At 46.2% G+C, this 15,944-nt stretch overlaps 1 protein-coding gene across 3 annotated transcripts in view; it reads right to left on the bottom strand.

Moving 5' to 3' along the window:
• LOC127596313 (uncharacterized) overlaps window positions 1-15,944 on the bottom strand; it is a 747,551-nt gene that overhangs the window by 259,810 nt on the left and 471,797 nt on the right. The gene's annotated exons all lie outside the window — the stretch shown is intronic.

Below are 15,944 nucleotides of genomic sequence, written 5' to 3'. Positions count from 1 at the left end.
GTTGTATTCTTTTCGTGCACTAACAGATGTAATGCAGAGGACCGCAGCAGCACGACTGTGTGTATAATGTTTGACTAACTGGAGACCCTGTCCGAGGATGGCATGTGGCGATAACGATGCGCTGATTGGCTCCTCTGAAATGAAAGTGTGCCCATACATAAGCGTCAGCATATACGATGCGCTGATTGGCCCATTTGAATTTAAGGGTGCCCATACCTAAGCGTCAGCATATACGATACGCTGATTGGCTCATTTGAATTTAAGGTGTGTCCATACGTAACCGTCAACACGCGTCTATCCCAATACACACGCATTCAAAATGCCTCGGACGAGTAGAGAGAGGGGGGCGGCGGGAGGGCAAATGATTTTATTTTTCATTTCAGACGACAACACAAGGTGCGTACATTTCGAATCCCGCGCGCGGCTTTCGCGCACATGGCTAATTTGCATGCGCGCTGGGGCGTTCCGAGCCCTTGTCTGACAGTGCGTTGCAAGCTGGCGCGGTCGGAACCGGGCAGCGGCGGCCGTCGACCCGCCGCGCGCGGCGACCCGAAGGGCGCGCCTCGGACGATACCCGCCGTCGAACCCGAGCGTCGCGGGGAGCAAAAACGAGACGGCCCTACACCCGCATAGTGCGCAGGATTTTCCAACAAACTGCAAGCCATTCTACTCGCTACGTGAGTTCACCTCCTTTTTACTAGTCGGTGTTTACATTGCGCCACAAGCTAACGCTAACACGGCGATTCAAAATGGAGGATTGTGTCCGGAAACAGACGCATGCGCGACGCCACAGTGTGCTCACAGCTTCAGCCCAGGAGAGCTGCACATAGACAATTAGACAAAACGAATCGCGGGAGGTTTCCATTGTGTGCAGTAACGCTAACACGGCGATTCAAAATGGAGGATTGTGTCCGGAAACAGACGCATGCGCGACGCCACAGTGTGCTCACAGCTTCAGCCCAGGAGAGCTGCACATAGACAATTAGACAAAACGAATCGCGGGAGGTTTCCATTGTGTGCAGTTCTGCTCCCGCCTACCCGGGGTTATTTTCATGCACCCCATTATTGATTGGTTGTGAGGAGTGTTGATTTGTATAAGCTTGGCATAACCATACTAAATGGGCATATAGCCCTGCTACCCATGATTCCCGTGCATGAAATCGGACCTTGGTCTTATTAAAAAAAAAACAAAAGTGGACCTTCAGCATTTCTAGTTGAGGACCACTGGCCCATTAGATCATGCTGCAACAGCGGATAGAGGCAACCTAAAAAATAAATAAATAAATAAAAAACTTGAGTAACTTTTTAATGCCTTTGAAAATTATACATTTTTTAAAAAGTATTTACAGTATGTGAACTGAATAAAAAAGTTACTCATTAAGGTGAAAGTAAAATTATATATAATATGTTGTGGTCACTTAACAGTCCTGAGGCCGGTTGTTAGAATCCGAGCTTGGGCCTCCAGAAGTTTGCATGCACTCTCCATGTTTGTTGGGATTTTATGCCTGTACTCTGGCTTCCTCCTGCATTCCAAAACCACACTTTTTGGGTTAATTGAAAACTAAGAACAAATCCTTAGGTGTGAATTGATGTTTGTCGATAAGTGCCCTGCAATAGAGAGGTGACCAGTCCAGGGTTTATCATGCCTATCATCGGGATTGAGCTGGGATAGGATCCGGGTCACCTGTGACTCATGAGCAATATAGAAAATAGCTGAACGAATGTTACAGTTGTTTCCTTCAATTTACACACCTGAGGCAAGTTATAAAATCATTTCCAGAACGTTTAAAAAAAAAAAGTTTTTACGGTGTTTTAACACATTTTTTAAATGTTCAAACACAGTTAAAATGTATCATACAGTATATTAAGATAGAAATATCAACAAATAAAAATATTTGTACTCATAACGACTCGCGACGGCGATGATGAAGCAGCCATAACACAGTACAGTCCTGTTACAAGCCTGAAATAAAGGTGTTTTCTTGGTAAAAAAAAGTATGACCAACCTGGTGTTGAAATTGACCATTGAAAATGTCATGTATACATGAGCATATAGTACGTCTGCATATAAACATAGTCTCCGTGCTTTTGCATCGGTGACTTTTTTGTTGTTTGTATTTCTCACAAACATCTTTTTGGGCAGGTGTTGGCTGCTTGTGTTTTTTTTTTCTGTTGCAAACCCGGGTGGCTCCGCCATTGTTGTTTTGGAACTGCAGTGCATCACCATGTCAGCAAGCCACCACTCCGTTAACATTGCATTCCATAGGGAAAGGATGAACGCTGAAGTAATCAGCAATGTTTGTGCTGTATCTCAAGAACACAACAGTCAATCAGGGACTGTATATATTAAAAAAAAAAAAAAAATCCTCGTCTCACCCACTCTCGGGTGCTGTCTGTCACTCATTCAGCTCGTGTCCTCTACCAGAGGCCAGGAAGCTTGAGTGTTCTGCGCAGTATCCTTGCTGTTCCCAGCACTGCACGTTTCTTGACTGAGATGTCCGACGTTGTTCCAGGGATCTGTTGCAACCACTCATCTAGTTTGGGGGTCACTGCCCTGAGTGCTCCGACCACCACAGGCACGACTGTCACCTTTACCTTCCAGGCTCTCTCCAGCTCCTCTCTGAGCCCTTGGTATTTCTCGAGTTTCTCTTGTTCCTTCTTTCTGATGTTTCCATCACTTGTGACCGCTACATCCACTACAACGGCTTTCCTCTGCCCTTTATCTATGATCACGATATCTGGTTGGTTCGCCAGTACCATCTTGTCAGTCTGGATCTGGAAGTCCCACAGGACCTTCGCTCTGTCATTCTCCACCACCTTCTGAGGTGTTTCCCATTTTGACCTTGGGGTTTCCAGTCCATACTCCACACAGATGTTTCGGTAGACTATGCCAGCCGCCTGGTTATGGCGTTCCATATAGGCTTTCCCTGCCAGCACCTTACACCCTGCAGTTATGTGTTAGATCGTCTCAGGTGCCTCTTTGCACAACCTACACCTTGGGTCTTGTCTGGTGTGGTATATCTGGGCCTCAATGGCTCTAGTGCTCAGGGCCTGCTCCTGAGCAGCCAGGATGAGTGCCTCTGTACTGTCCTTCAGGCCAGCCCTCTCTAGCCACTGATGGGAATTCTTGAGATCGGCCACTTCAGTTATGGTCCGGTGGTACATCCCGTGTAGGGGCTTGTCCTCCGATGATGGTCCCTCTTCCAGCGCCTCATCCTCTGTTGCCCATTGTCTGAGACATTCTCTGATTACGTCATCCGTTGGAGCATTCTCCTTGATGTATTCATGGAGCTTGGATGTTTCATCCTGGACAGTGGCTCTCACACTCACATAGTCCCCAGCCGCTTTCCTTGTTGCCAGTTCAAGGTTGCCATTGGCTTGTGGTACACCGAGGTACTTGTAGCTGTCCTCAATGTCTGCTATTGTTCCTTCGGGGAGTGAGACCCCTTCAGTCCGGACTACCGTTCCTCTCTTAGTCACCATCCGACTATCACATCCCGATGTCGCTGCTGTAGATCCTGGTTGTGTGGATCAGGGAGTCTATGTCCCTTTCACTCTTAGCATACAGCTTTATGTCATCCATGTAGAGGAGGTGACTGATCGTAGCTTCATTTCTGAGGCTGTATCCATAGCCTGTCTTGGTGATTACTTGGCTTAGGGAGTTCAGTCCTATGCAGAACAGCAGTGGGGAGAGTGCATCACCTTGGTATATGCCACATTTGATGGACACTTGGGTAAGTGGCTTGCCATTGGCTTCAAGTGTGGTTTTCCACATCCTCATCAAGTTCGCAACGAAGGCTCTTAGGGTCCTGTTCACCTTATACACATCCAAGCATTCAGTGATCCATGTATGTGGCATCGAGTCATAGGCTTTCTTTTAATCAATCCAGGCTGTGCACAGGTTGGTACATCGGGACCTGCAGTCTTGTGCGACTGTTCTGTCAACCAGGAGCTGATGTTTGGCTCCCCTGGTATCTCTACCAATGCCCTTCCGTGCTTCGCTCATGTATTGATCCATGTGTGCACTTATCTTAGCCGCAACATGAGCTTCCAAAATTGTGGAGGGACAGGTTATTGGCCGATAGTTGGATGCGACTGCACCCTTTGAGGGATCTTTCATGATAAGGATCGTTCGCCCTTCGGTTAGCCATCCTGGGTGAGTCCCATCCCTAGGCAGCTGGTTCATTTGTGCTGCTGGGCGCTCATGGAGTGCTGTGAGTCTCTTTAGCCAGTAAGTGTGGACCATGTCCGGGCCTGGTGCTGTCCAGTTCTTCATATTTGAGACTATTTCCTTTATGTCTGCCACTGTTATGGTAATTGGGTTCTGTTCAGGGAGGTGTCTGTGCTCCTCTCTTTGGGTGACCAGCCATTGTGCACTGCTGTTATGTGCAACCTCCTTCTCCCATCTGCCTCTCCAGTACCTTTCAGTTTCCAGTCTTGGTGGATCAGCTCTGTTGTTAGGACCCTGCCACTGAGCGTACACTTTCGCAGGTTGTGTTGCAAACAGCCTGTTTATTCGTCTGGCCTCATTCTCTTTCGTGTACCGCTTTAGGCGGCTGGACAAGGCTTGGAGCCTTTGTTTCGAGTGCTTCATATATGGTCATCTGGATGTACCTCTCAGGATCGGCCTTTTCATCACACCTCTCTGGACCTCAGTCAATTGACTCACATCTTTCCGAGCCGCCTTGATCTTAGCCTCCAACCGTCTTTTCCATGGTCGGTAATGTATCTCATGGCTTCCATGGTTGCTCTTATAGCCAAGCATCTCAAGGATCACTGATGCTGAAGCGTATATCAGTTCATTTCCGTGATCGTTACGGTAAGGATCGCCCTCAGTGCTGCATTCACACTTTCCAAGAGACTTTCAGGTGGTACTTCACATAGCCGTTGTAATCGGATTCTAGGTTTCCCAGCTTTCATTCTTGCCATGATCTTAGCTTTCAGGTCAGTTGCTGCCTCGCTCAGCATTTCATTCATTGGGGCTGGCCTCCCAATCTCATCATCTGCATTCACTCTGGTATGAACTCCTCCTCTGATCTGGCAGCCTGGGGCCCCTCACCATGGAACCTGCGTTGTACCTCATCAATCTCAAGTTGTGACAGCAGTTGCCGTTTGTGGATGTTGGAACACTGAGTTACGAGTTGTTTCGTGGCCACCCGTGACTGTGGGTTTCGAAGTAACCATTTAGCCCACATTCTCTCCATGTAACCTCTCTGACTAGGCTTGCTTGAGTAGTAGCATTCCAACAGAGCCATGTTATTGCATCTTGCCCATCTCTGCTCCATTTTTCATCAAGGTGCTCTGGTTCCCCAGCACCTGACGCAGACCTTGTTTGGCCGGGCGACGTCTGAGCTGGCATGTCATTCATTTTATTGTCTCTCATCATTGTATGAGGTACGCATTAGCGTGAAGGCTCTTGCCCAAGGACCCACACTGGATGGTGTTATGTGCTCATTTTTTGCCCCAAGTGGGGAGCGGAGGGACGGGCGATGGGGGGGGGGGACCATCGTGGTGGGGCGGGCCCCTACGCGGGATGTGCCACCGGACCGTGGCTGAGGTGGCTGATCTCAAGAAGTCCTATCGGTGGCTGGAGGGGACTGGCCTGGGGGACAGCGCAGGGGCGCTCATCCTGGCTGCTCAGGAGCGGGCCTTGGGCGCCGGAGCCGTCGAGGCCCGGATGTGCCGCGCCGGACAGGACCCGGGGTGTGGGTTGTGCGGGGAGGCGCCTGGGACGATCCGACACGTGGCTGCGGGGTGTGGGATGCTGGCAGGGGGGGCCTGCGTGGAGCGCCATGGCCAGGTGGCTGGCGTGGTCTGCCGAGGCATCTGTGCGGAGTGTGGACTGGGGGCCCCGGGGTCGGAGTGGGGGGCACCTCCGAGGGTGGTGGAGGGTGGCGGAGCGGGGATCCTGTGGGACTTCCGGATCCAGACTGGCGGGATGGTGGTGGCGAGCCAGCCAGATGTCGTGGTCGTGGATGGGGGGCGGAGGAGGGCCGTTGTGGTGGATGTGGCGGTCCCAGGTGGTGGAGGCATCGGGAGGGGGGAGCATGGGGGGCTCGGGGGGTACCAGGGGCTCGGGGAGGGGCTGGGCAGGGCCTGGGGGTGGGGGTGGCGGTCGTGCCTGTGGTGGTCGGGGCGCTCGGGGCAGTGACCCCCGGACTGGATGGGTGGTTGCGACAGATCCCGGGACCAGCGTCGGACATCTCGGTCCGGAGGTGTGCGGTGCTGGGAGCGGCGGGGGTACTGCGCGGGGCCCTCGGGCTTCCTGGCCTCTGGTGGAGGACCCGAGCTGAATGAGGGACGGACACCACCCGAGGACACCTCCTATTGGCTCCATGATAAGAGCTCCACCCAGCAAAGAATTAACCCTTTAAAACCTGATTCTGAGCTTTCACAATTATTTACCGCCATTTGCGTAATATCTACAGTATACAGAAGGAATCAAGCAATTTTTACCAATGTATCTGTAGGTGATGTTTATTTATTATGTACACAGAGATAAAGAGTAATGGCACAGCTCTGCAGTATCTTTCCACTTTTATATATGTATGCTATACTAAATAAAATGAATAGGGCACCATATAATGCAACAGTTATGCAACTCCCTAAATAATGATGTGAATTTTCAGTTGTTGCTAAATCAGTTAGGATGTTATAATTTGTGGTGTAGATGCGAATTTAGGAGAGCAGGACAATATATCGCATTGCAATTGGAGCAGCAGCTTGGTTGATGATGTCCCCAAACCGGCTCATCTATTATATTTGTCGTGCAATACAATGAAAATGAGCACAATTGCAAAACATAGGCTTCTTATATTTTAAAATAAAATAATCACATGTTTACCGTTCTGGGGTTTCTACAATCATGAATGGAGGCATTATTTACAGCAGGTTGACAGCAGTGTGATCGAGCAGATTAGGTCCAGGTTTGGGGGGGTGGTCTTGTGTTTGTTGTGTCTCTGTTGGAGTTGTCTGTCCGTGTTGCGTTTGAGGGTAGTGTTGGTGAGGCGAGTGTGTTGTTTTGGTCTGTTTGTGCTCTGCTGCCTGTTGGTGTCCTACGAGGTGTTGTTGTTCGTGGTGGTGTTTTGGGATGTAGTCTGCATTTCCATGTTATGTTGTATTGTCTAGTGTTTATGTTTGTGCAATGTTTGTGTACCCAGTGTGGTGTGTGGTGGTTGCATCTGAAGGATGTCTGTCTTCTTGTAATCTGTTGTGTGCAAATGTCGCATGTCCAGGTAGTTTGTTGTGTGTGTGTTTGTTGCGTGCGTGAGAGTGTCTGTGTGGGCCCCGGATTTGTCTCTATGTCCCCCGCCTGGAGCAAAAGGTCCGCCCGCCACCCTGCCAGGTTCAGGGGGCGGTTAGCCGGAAAAAAAAAAAACGGCCGTAAGGGCACCCCGTTCGGGGTGCAGGGATTGGTTCCTTGATTTGTCCCCCCGTTCGGGGGGAACCCTCCAACTGCGAGTAAGCCAAGGAGTTTGGAGGTACAGCAGGTTGACAGCAGTGTGATCGAGCAGATTAGATAGAGTAGAATTTGAATGGGGCTTCACTGATTTATTTCATACAATTCATATCTAAAACACAGTTGAAAAATATTTGATTGTTAAAATATTTAAATACAAGAACTATATCAAGAAATTAACAAAACATAGTTTTTTTAGTTAGGAGAAAAGTCTAAAAACATATCACAAATGACAAACGTTGTGCCTCTCCTCCTCCTGTTCTTCAATGAAGCTGATCACCCTCCAGCTCCCGTTAGAAACATCGTGCTGCTGAAGGTGTGCCGGCAGAATGGTTGTGATACAGGAGGTGCTGTGGACTCTCCCAGAAACGAGGACCTAGTTTAGTTGTAGATCCAGTAAAACATAGTGCAAATGTGACATTATTTATAATGCACAGTTACAGTCTTGTGAATATTAAAAAATGTACTTCATGTAATGCAGGAAGCGAATATTTCAAACGAACTAAGGCAGCAAACAGTAAGAGCAAAATCGTGTTCCAAACATTAACTCTTTTTTTAAATGTCAATTAGCTTGTGAGTAATAAGACAAAATGTGACTGTCAGACAGAGAACTGTCAGAGCAAACGGCAGATTTTAGAAAGTCCTGCCGAAATAAATCTGCACCCGACTGCGACTGTCAGCGTTGAACTGCCGCCATTGCTGTCAAAGTCAGACACATCTCCAAAATTGTTGGAGCAAATTTTTAAGCAGGCTTCATCTTGATAAATTGACCACGTATTTGACATTTACACCATAACGTTACCGCCTAAAATAATCGTAAAACAAAATTTTGTGTAACAACAAGAGTAATATGTACCCCAAAAGCTTTCAAAGCGTCTGAAAGTTTTCTCCTCCGTTTTTGTTGGGGCTTGGCTCGAAATGCATCATGATTGGCCGCCCGAAGTCCACGTGTCTGTCGGACGTGCTCTCATTGGTCTACAATACCATCACGGATGAATAAATACTCAAAGGGCTTGCCAGGCAAGCCCTTTGAACCCTTTAAATACTCAATGGGCTTGCCTGGCAAGCCCTTTGAGTATTTATTCCATATTGCCCACGAGTTCACTAGTAAGGTCATTTTGACGCTTACTAGTGAACATGTAAGGCCATAAATGTGCCCACTAGTTCACTAGTAAGATCATTTTGAGGCTTACTAGTTGACATGTCAGCCACAAAACGCCCGCTTGTTCACTAGTAAGATAATTTTGAGGCTTCTAGTGAACATGTATGCCACAGAACGCCCACTAGTTCACTAGTAAGATCATTTTGACGCTTACTAGTGAACATGTAAGCCACAAAACGCTCACTAGTTCACTAGTAAGGTCATTTTGACGCTTACTAGTGAACATGTAAGCCACAAAACGCTCACTGGTTCACTAGTAAGGTAATTTTGACGCTTACTAGTGAACATGTAAGCCACAAAACGCCCACTAGTTCCCTAGTAAGATCATTTTGACGCTTATTTATGAACATGTCAGCCACAAAACGCTCACTCGTTCACTAGTAAGATCATTTTGACGCTTACTAGTGAACATGTAAGCCACAAAACGCCCACTAGTTCACTAGTAAGGTCATTTTGACACTTACTAGTGAACATGTAAGCCACAAAACGCCCACTAGTTCACTAGTAAGATCATTTTGACGCTTACTAGTGAACATGTAAGGCCATAAATGTGCCCACTAGTTCACTAGTAAGATCATTTTGAGGCTTACTAGTTGACATGTAAGCCACAAAACGCCCGCTAGTTCACTAGTAAGATAATTTTGAGGCATCTAGTGAATATGTAAGCCACAGAACGCCCACTAGTTCACTAGTAAGATCATTTTGACGCTTACTAGTGAACATGTAAGCCACAAAACGCTCACTAGTTCACTAGTAAGGTCATTTTGACGCTTACTAGTGAACATGTAAGCCACAAAACGCTCACTGGTTCACTAGTAAGGTAATTTTGACGCTTACTAGTGAACATGTAAGCCACAAAACGCCCACTAGTTCCCTAGTAAGGTCATTTTGACGCTTATTTATGAACATGTAAGCCACAAAATGCTCACTAGTTCACTAGTAAGATCATTTTGACGCTTACTAGTGAACATGTAAGGCCATAAATGTGCCCACTAGTTCACTAGTAAGTTCATTTTGAGGCTTACTAGTTGACATGTAAGCCACACATCGCCTACTAGTTCACTAGTAAGATCATTTTGAGGCTTACTAGTGAACATGTAAGCCACAAAACGCCCAATAGTTCACTAGTAAGATCATTTTGACGCTTACTAGTGAACATGTAAGCCACAAAACGCTCACTAGTTTACTAGTAAGGTCATTTTGACGCTTACTAGTGAACATGTAAGCCGCAAAACGCCCACTAGTTCACTAATAAGATTATTTTGACGCTTACTACTGAACATTTAAGGCCATAAATGTGCCCACTAGTTCACTGGTAAGATGATTTTGACGCTTACTAGTGAACATGTAAGGCCATAAATGTGCCCACTTGTAGTGCTAGTGACATTACACTGTACTTGCATTAAATGCAAATAAGGATGATTACGAAAACATGTAACGGTATCCTATTGGCTGTACGTTTCAAAATAGTGTCATCCCACCAGTCAGGGCTCATGATTTTGGAAATTCTGTGCCCACTTAGTTTTTTAAAACAACAATGGCGGACAGTGTCCTGAGACGTATTCGGCGAAGGTGCAGGGCAATAGAGAGTGCCTGTCATCAAGGGTCTGCCGTTGAAAGTGAAGCACGCGCGATAAACATTTCAATTGCTAATTTAAGAAGAGTTAGTGACCAGTTTAGCGCTGATACTATTCAAAGTTTGATTCAAAGTCCAATAGATCTCCGATCTGTCATCATTGCGGGACCCACTCCTAATGGTGGACGTGTTTGTTCCCATGTGGCACATCGTTTGCACACAGGTAAAATGGCTACCATTTTTTGTCATTGGTTTTTCGTATGTATTTTTATTCGAACTACACACGGGTTTTACTGACGACTTGCTGTGACTTACCTTCTATCACCCTGTCAAACGTCGTTTTATACCAGTGGTTTTCCTGCAAATCAGTAGACTATTAAGTAACGCGATGGCTGTACACTTTTAAGCAATAACTAGTGATCTTTTAGTTATTCAATTATAAGTTTGAATTATTTTTTTCTTGAGTAAAATGGTTAGAGAAAATAGCTGCTCGTGGTTTTGAAGCTGCATATACTTTTATGTACAGTACATCTGTGTCTATATGCCTGTACTGTATACAGTATATAAAAAACACGTAGTGATTCGTTTGCTTGAATTCCTTAATCCTTTTATTTCCATACTTTAGGTAGACGAGGAAGACCAGCACTTGACATTACAAGTGATCAAATTGAACTGCTCCCCACTCAGGGCTTTACAGTGAGAGCCATCACTGAGATGTTGTGTTGTTCCTCTTCATACCTGCATAAAAAAATGAAGTTTTTTCAGATTTCAGCCAGAAATAGATTTACTCCCATTCATGATGTTGACCTGGAAGAGCATGTCAGAAGATTGCACAGCCAATTTCCCAGATCAGGCTCGGAAGCAAGTGTTCTGCTACATACTCTTGTCCCTTCATGTATATATCATTATATTCATTGTGAAAGTGTACTTTCTTTATTGTGTTGTTTTATGAACCTGTTGCAGATGATGAGGGCATACCTGCGTGCTGATGGTATTGTAGTACAAAGAAAAAGAGTTCGAGAAATCCTCAACCGTATTGAGCCAGCTGCTGCAGCCCAGAGATGGAGCCAGACTGTGGCTAGAAGAACATACTATGTGCCATTCCCCAATAGTTTATGGCACATAGATGGGCATATGCGTCTCATTCGGTAATAAGGGATCATCTTATATTTGTACTCGTGGGAGCATTAGAAAGCCATATTGTATGGACAGCACAGATTAAATTGAATTTTATCATTTGTATATCCAAGTTACACAAACTCCAAATTGCCTCCATGTAGTCTTAAGTGCACAGCAATACCTTCTCTACCGAGATGATATTTCAAACAAGATATGAAACTTGATTGTTTTCTTGTATTTAATCATTATTCTTTTCATGTTTGTTTTACAGGTGGGTGTTTGTGACACATGCCGGCATTGATGGGAATTCCAGGCTAATAACGCACCTTCAACTGGAGCACAGACAACACAGCTTTGACAGTGTTGAAATATTTTGTCCAAGCCACCTGCCTGTATGGGTTACCCTCCAGAGTAAGATCCGACCATGGTGGTGAAAACACTGGTTGCTCTTTTAATGAACCTACTGCAGGGACAAGACACCAAAATTTTTTCTAGCTCCAGCCAACACCCCCTCACAATTTACTCACACCTCCCATGGCCTGATTATCCACCAACAGGGGCCCTTTTTGGATTATCATTTTGGCATAGGAACTTTCCTTTCCTATCCTAACCGAGTGAGATGAGCCGGTAGCACCTGGAGCAAAGATCGTCTAAATTTTAATAATGCTTAGGAAAGGTTCTGACCATCCTTTACGAAAGGAAAGGAGATATATTATGCAGCAGGAATATTTAAAGGGGAAGTCTTTTTTTATGTTGTTGTTGTTGTTGTTGTCGACCCCACCCGTGCCCCGACATTGGGGGACCGGGCCCTTACTCCGTCTCCCGGATCCCCAGACCCCCCTCCTCCGCCCAGCGGGCGAGCAGGGCCGCCACTCCACTTGGGTTTCGCCAGAGGTCCTCCGGAGTCAGTGTGGTGGGTATGTTTGTGCAGGTGAACAGGTGTTGTGTGTCGTGCACTTGCGTGCCGCATAGCGCACAGAGTGGTGTTGGGTGTGTGTCCGGTGTAATGTTGTGTAGGTAGGAGTGGAGGGCTGGTGATTTGTTGGTTCGGAGTTGTGCTAGGAGTTGTCTGGTTCTGTGTGGTAGGTCTTGCTCTGATGGGTCTATTTCTGGTGCTGGTGCATGTATTACTTTGTTGTGTTGTCTGGTGTCCAAGTGTGTTTGTACAAAGTGGGTGTGTATGTCTTTCATGTTCTGTTTTATGGTGTCGTTGTTGGTGTCCTGTGGTGCTGTGTCTTTGTTGTGTGTGTAGTTGTTGTTGTGGAAGATTGTTTGTTTCTTTTGTCTGGGTGGTGGTGGTTTTTGAGTGAGTGGGTGTAGTGGGTGGGTTGGGTGTTGGGCTTTTTGTCTGATTTGCGATGCGTGTAGTTTTAGATGGATGTTCAGTGGGAGAGTTTTTGTTTCCTCATGCAAGTGTTGTATGTTTGTGTCTTGTGTGCATCCTGTTGCTATTCTGAGTGCTGTGTTCTGTGTGGTCTGGAGTTTTGTCTTGTTTGTGTCCGATAGTGTTGGTGACCATATAGTGTTTGCGTATTCGAGGCGTGTGAGTGTGGTTGCTTTGTATGTGGTGAGTATAGTTTCTTTGGATTTTCCCCAGTGAGTGGTTGTTAAGGCTTTAAGTATTTTGTTTGATTGCTTGGCGCGGGTTAGAGTGTGTTGTGTGTGTTTTGAGAAGGTGAGTTTGGGGTCCCATGTTAATCCCAGTATTTTGGGTTCGCGGACTGTGGGTAGGGTGGTGTTATCTATTTGTAAAGTGAGCCTGTTGCTGTATTCTGCCGGATCCGGTGTGAACAGAGTGGTGGTAGTTTTGTCTGCGTTGAGTGTGAGTTGGTTCTGTTTTGTCCAGTTGTATATGTCGTGGAGATATTTTTGTACTTGTTGTTGTGCCTGTTGTGGTTTGACATGTGTGGATAGAATGGTGATGTCGTCTGCATATGTAACTGTGTGTACATTTGGAGGTGGTTGTGGTAAGTCTGCCATGTATATGTTGAATAGTGTTGGTGAAAGTACTCCCCCCTGTGGTACCCCCGTTTTCGTGTTTCTATGTTCTGATGTTTCCCCCCGGTATTGAGTGTATTGTCTGCGTCCCCTTATGTAGTTGAAGATGTATTTGATGATGATGTTTGGGGTGTTAGTGTTGTTGAGTTTGTTTGTGAGTGTGTGTAGGTTTACCGTGTCAAAGGCTTTGGACATGTCTAGGGCTATGGCAACTGTTCGTTGTGGTGGTTTTTGTTGATTGAAACCTGTGGCTATGATGTTGTGTATGTGGTGTAGTGCTGTGGTTGTGGAGTGTTGTTTTCGGAAGCCGTGTTGGTGAGAGGGTAGTTGAGTGTTGTTGGTAATGAAGGGTAGTATTACCTTTTCCATTGTTTTGGCTATTGGGCTGAGTAGTGCTATTGGTCTGTAAGATGGGCCGAGTGCGTGGTTTTTGTTGGGTTTTGGTATTGGGATTATTTTTGCAGTCTTCCATATTGCGGGGATGGTGTTGGTGTTGAGTGATGTGTTGTAAGTGTGTGAGTAGTGTTATTGCTTTGGGGCCTAGGTGTTTCAGATGTCTGATGTTTATGTTGTCTGGGCCTGTGGAGTTGTTGCTTTTGGAGCGTTGTAGTGCTTGTTTGACTTGTTGTTCTGTGATGGTAATGGGCGTGGTGTTGAGTTTTCGTATTTTGCGTTGTAGTTGTCTGTATGTTCTGTTGGTTTTGTGTTGTATTATGTTGGTGAATTGTTTGTTGAATGCTCGTGCTTTCTGTTTGTTGGATATTGCCGTGTGTTGTCCGAACTGTATTGTGGTGTTTTCTGGTGCTTTTTGTTCTTTGTTAGATAGTCTTGTTACTGTGTTCCAGAGTATGTATTGTTTGTGTCTGTGGTTCCATGCATCCATGAAGTGTTCTTTCCATAGCTCTTGTTTGTGTTTTTGGATTTGTTTGTCTATTTCTTTGTTTAGGTCTGTGATGCGTGGGTCTTGGTGGTTTTGTTGTATGATGTCGTTTCTTTGGCTGATGAGTGTTCTGATGTGTTGTGGTAGGAGAAGTGATTTGCTTTTTATTTTTCCGTGGGGTATGTGGTGTTTGTCTGCTGTAAGTATGAGGTTTGTGAGCATGGTGTTGGCTGTGTGGATGTTGTCAGGTATGGTTAAGTTCTCCAGTGCTGATTCTATTTCAGAGGTGTATCCTTCCCAGTCTGCTTTCCTGTAATTTGTGTAAGTTTGAAGGTGTTGTTGTAGGCGGAAAGGAGCACGCGTGTTGTGTGTGATTTTGATAGGAAGGTGGTCTGAACTGAGTGCGTGTATTGTGGTCCATGTTGTTCTGTTTGTGATGCTGTTGCTGGCTGTTGTGATGTCCGGTGATGTTGGTTGTTGGTTGATGTTTGTAGGTTTTCTGGTAGGTGTGTTTGCGTTTAGAGTGATTTGTTGGGAGTTCTGTAGTATGTCTGCAATGAGGGTGCCTCTGTGGTCGTCGTAGGGAGAGTGCCATTGTGTTGAGTGAGCGTTGATGTCTGCGGTTAGAATGGTGTTGTTCAGCGAGTTTATGTATTGGAAGGTGTTGGTGATGTCTGTGTCTTCTGTGGCGTGGTCTGGTCGGGTGGTATCTCTGGGGGGTATATACATGTTGCATATGTGTAGTCTTTTGTGGTTGGTTATGTGAATCTTTACGGTTTGAATTTCTGTAGTGTTGGTGTTAATGTTGTTGGGGATGTTCATGGGAGTGAATGTGACTGATTTGTGAATGTATGTGAGCAGTCCTCCTCCTCCCTTGTGTTCTCTGTCTTTCCTAATGCTGGTGTAGTTGGTGAGACGAGGTGTGTTGTGTTGTTTTTCTAGTTTGGTTTCTTGTATGGTGATGATGTCTGCGTGCTGTTGTGAGGCGAGTTCTTCTAGTTCTGTTTTCTTGTTTTGGATGCCGTTGATGTTTATTTGTAGTATGGTCAGTGTGTGTTTGTTGTTTTTGTTGGTGGGTGTTGTTCTTTGTGGGTTGTTCGGGGGTTGTGGTGTTGGGGTGTTTGTTGTTTGCGTGTGTGTTCTGCATGTCCACGTGTTTGTGTATTGGCGGGTGGTGATGCCGGAGCAATGTCTGTGTATCCAGTGTGGGTGTGTTGAGTTGCATCTGAGTGAGGTTTGTCTGCGTGTGATGATTCTATTGCAGCTATTGCAGGTCCAGGTTTGGGGGGGTGGTCTTGTGTTTGTTGTATCTCTGTTGGAGTTGTCTGTCCGTGTTGCGTTTGAGGGTAGTGTTGGTGAGGCGAGTGTGTTGTTTTGGTCTGTTTGTGCTCTGCTGCCTGTTGGTGTCCTACGAGGTGTTGTTGTTCGTGGTGGTGTTTTGGGATGTAGTCTGCATTTCCATGTTATGTTGTATTGTCTAGTGTTTATGTTTGTGCAATGTTTGTGTACCCAGTGTGGTGTGTGGTGGTTGCATCTGAAGGATGTCTGTCTTCTTGTAATCTGTTGTGTGCAAATGTCGCATGTCCAGGTAGTTTGTTGTGTGTGTGTTTGTTGCGTGCGTGAGAGTGTCTGTGTGGGCCCCGGATTTGTCTCTATGTCCCCCGCCTGGAGCAAAAGGTCCGCCCGCCACCCTGCCAGGTTCAGGGGGCGGTTAGCCGAAAAAAAAACGGCCGTAAGGGCACCCCGTTCG

Source organism: Hippocampus zosterae, chromosome 2 (genome assembly GCF_025434085.1).
Source record: "Hippocampus zosterae strain Florida chromosome 2, ASM2543408v3, whole genome shotgun sequence".
NCBI lineage: Eukaryota > Metazoa > Chordata > Actinopteri > Syngnathiformes > Syngnathidae > Hippocampus > Hippocampus zosterae.
The sequence above is the reverse complement of the archived record's forward strand: the minus strand, read 5'-3'. Positions and strand labels throughout refer to the sequence as shown.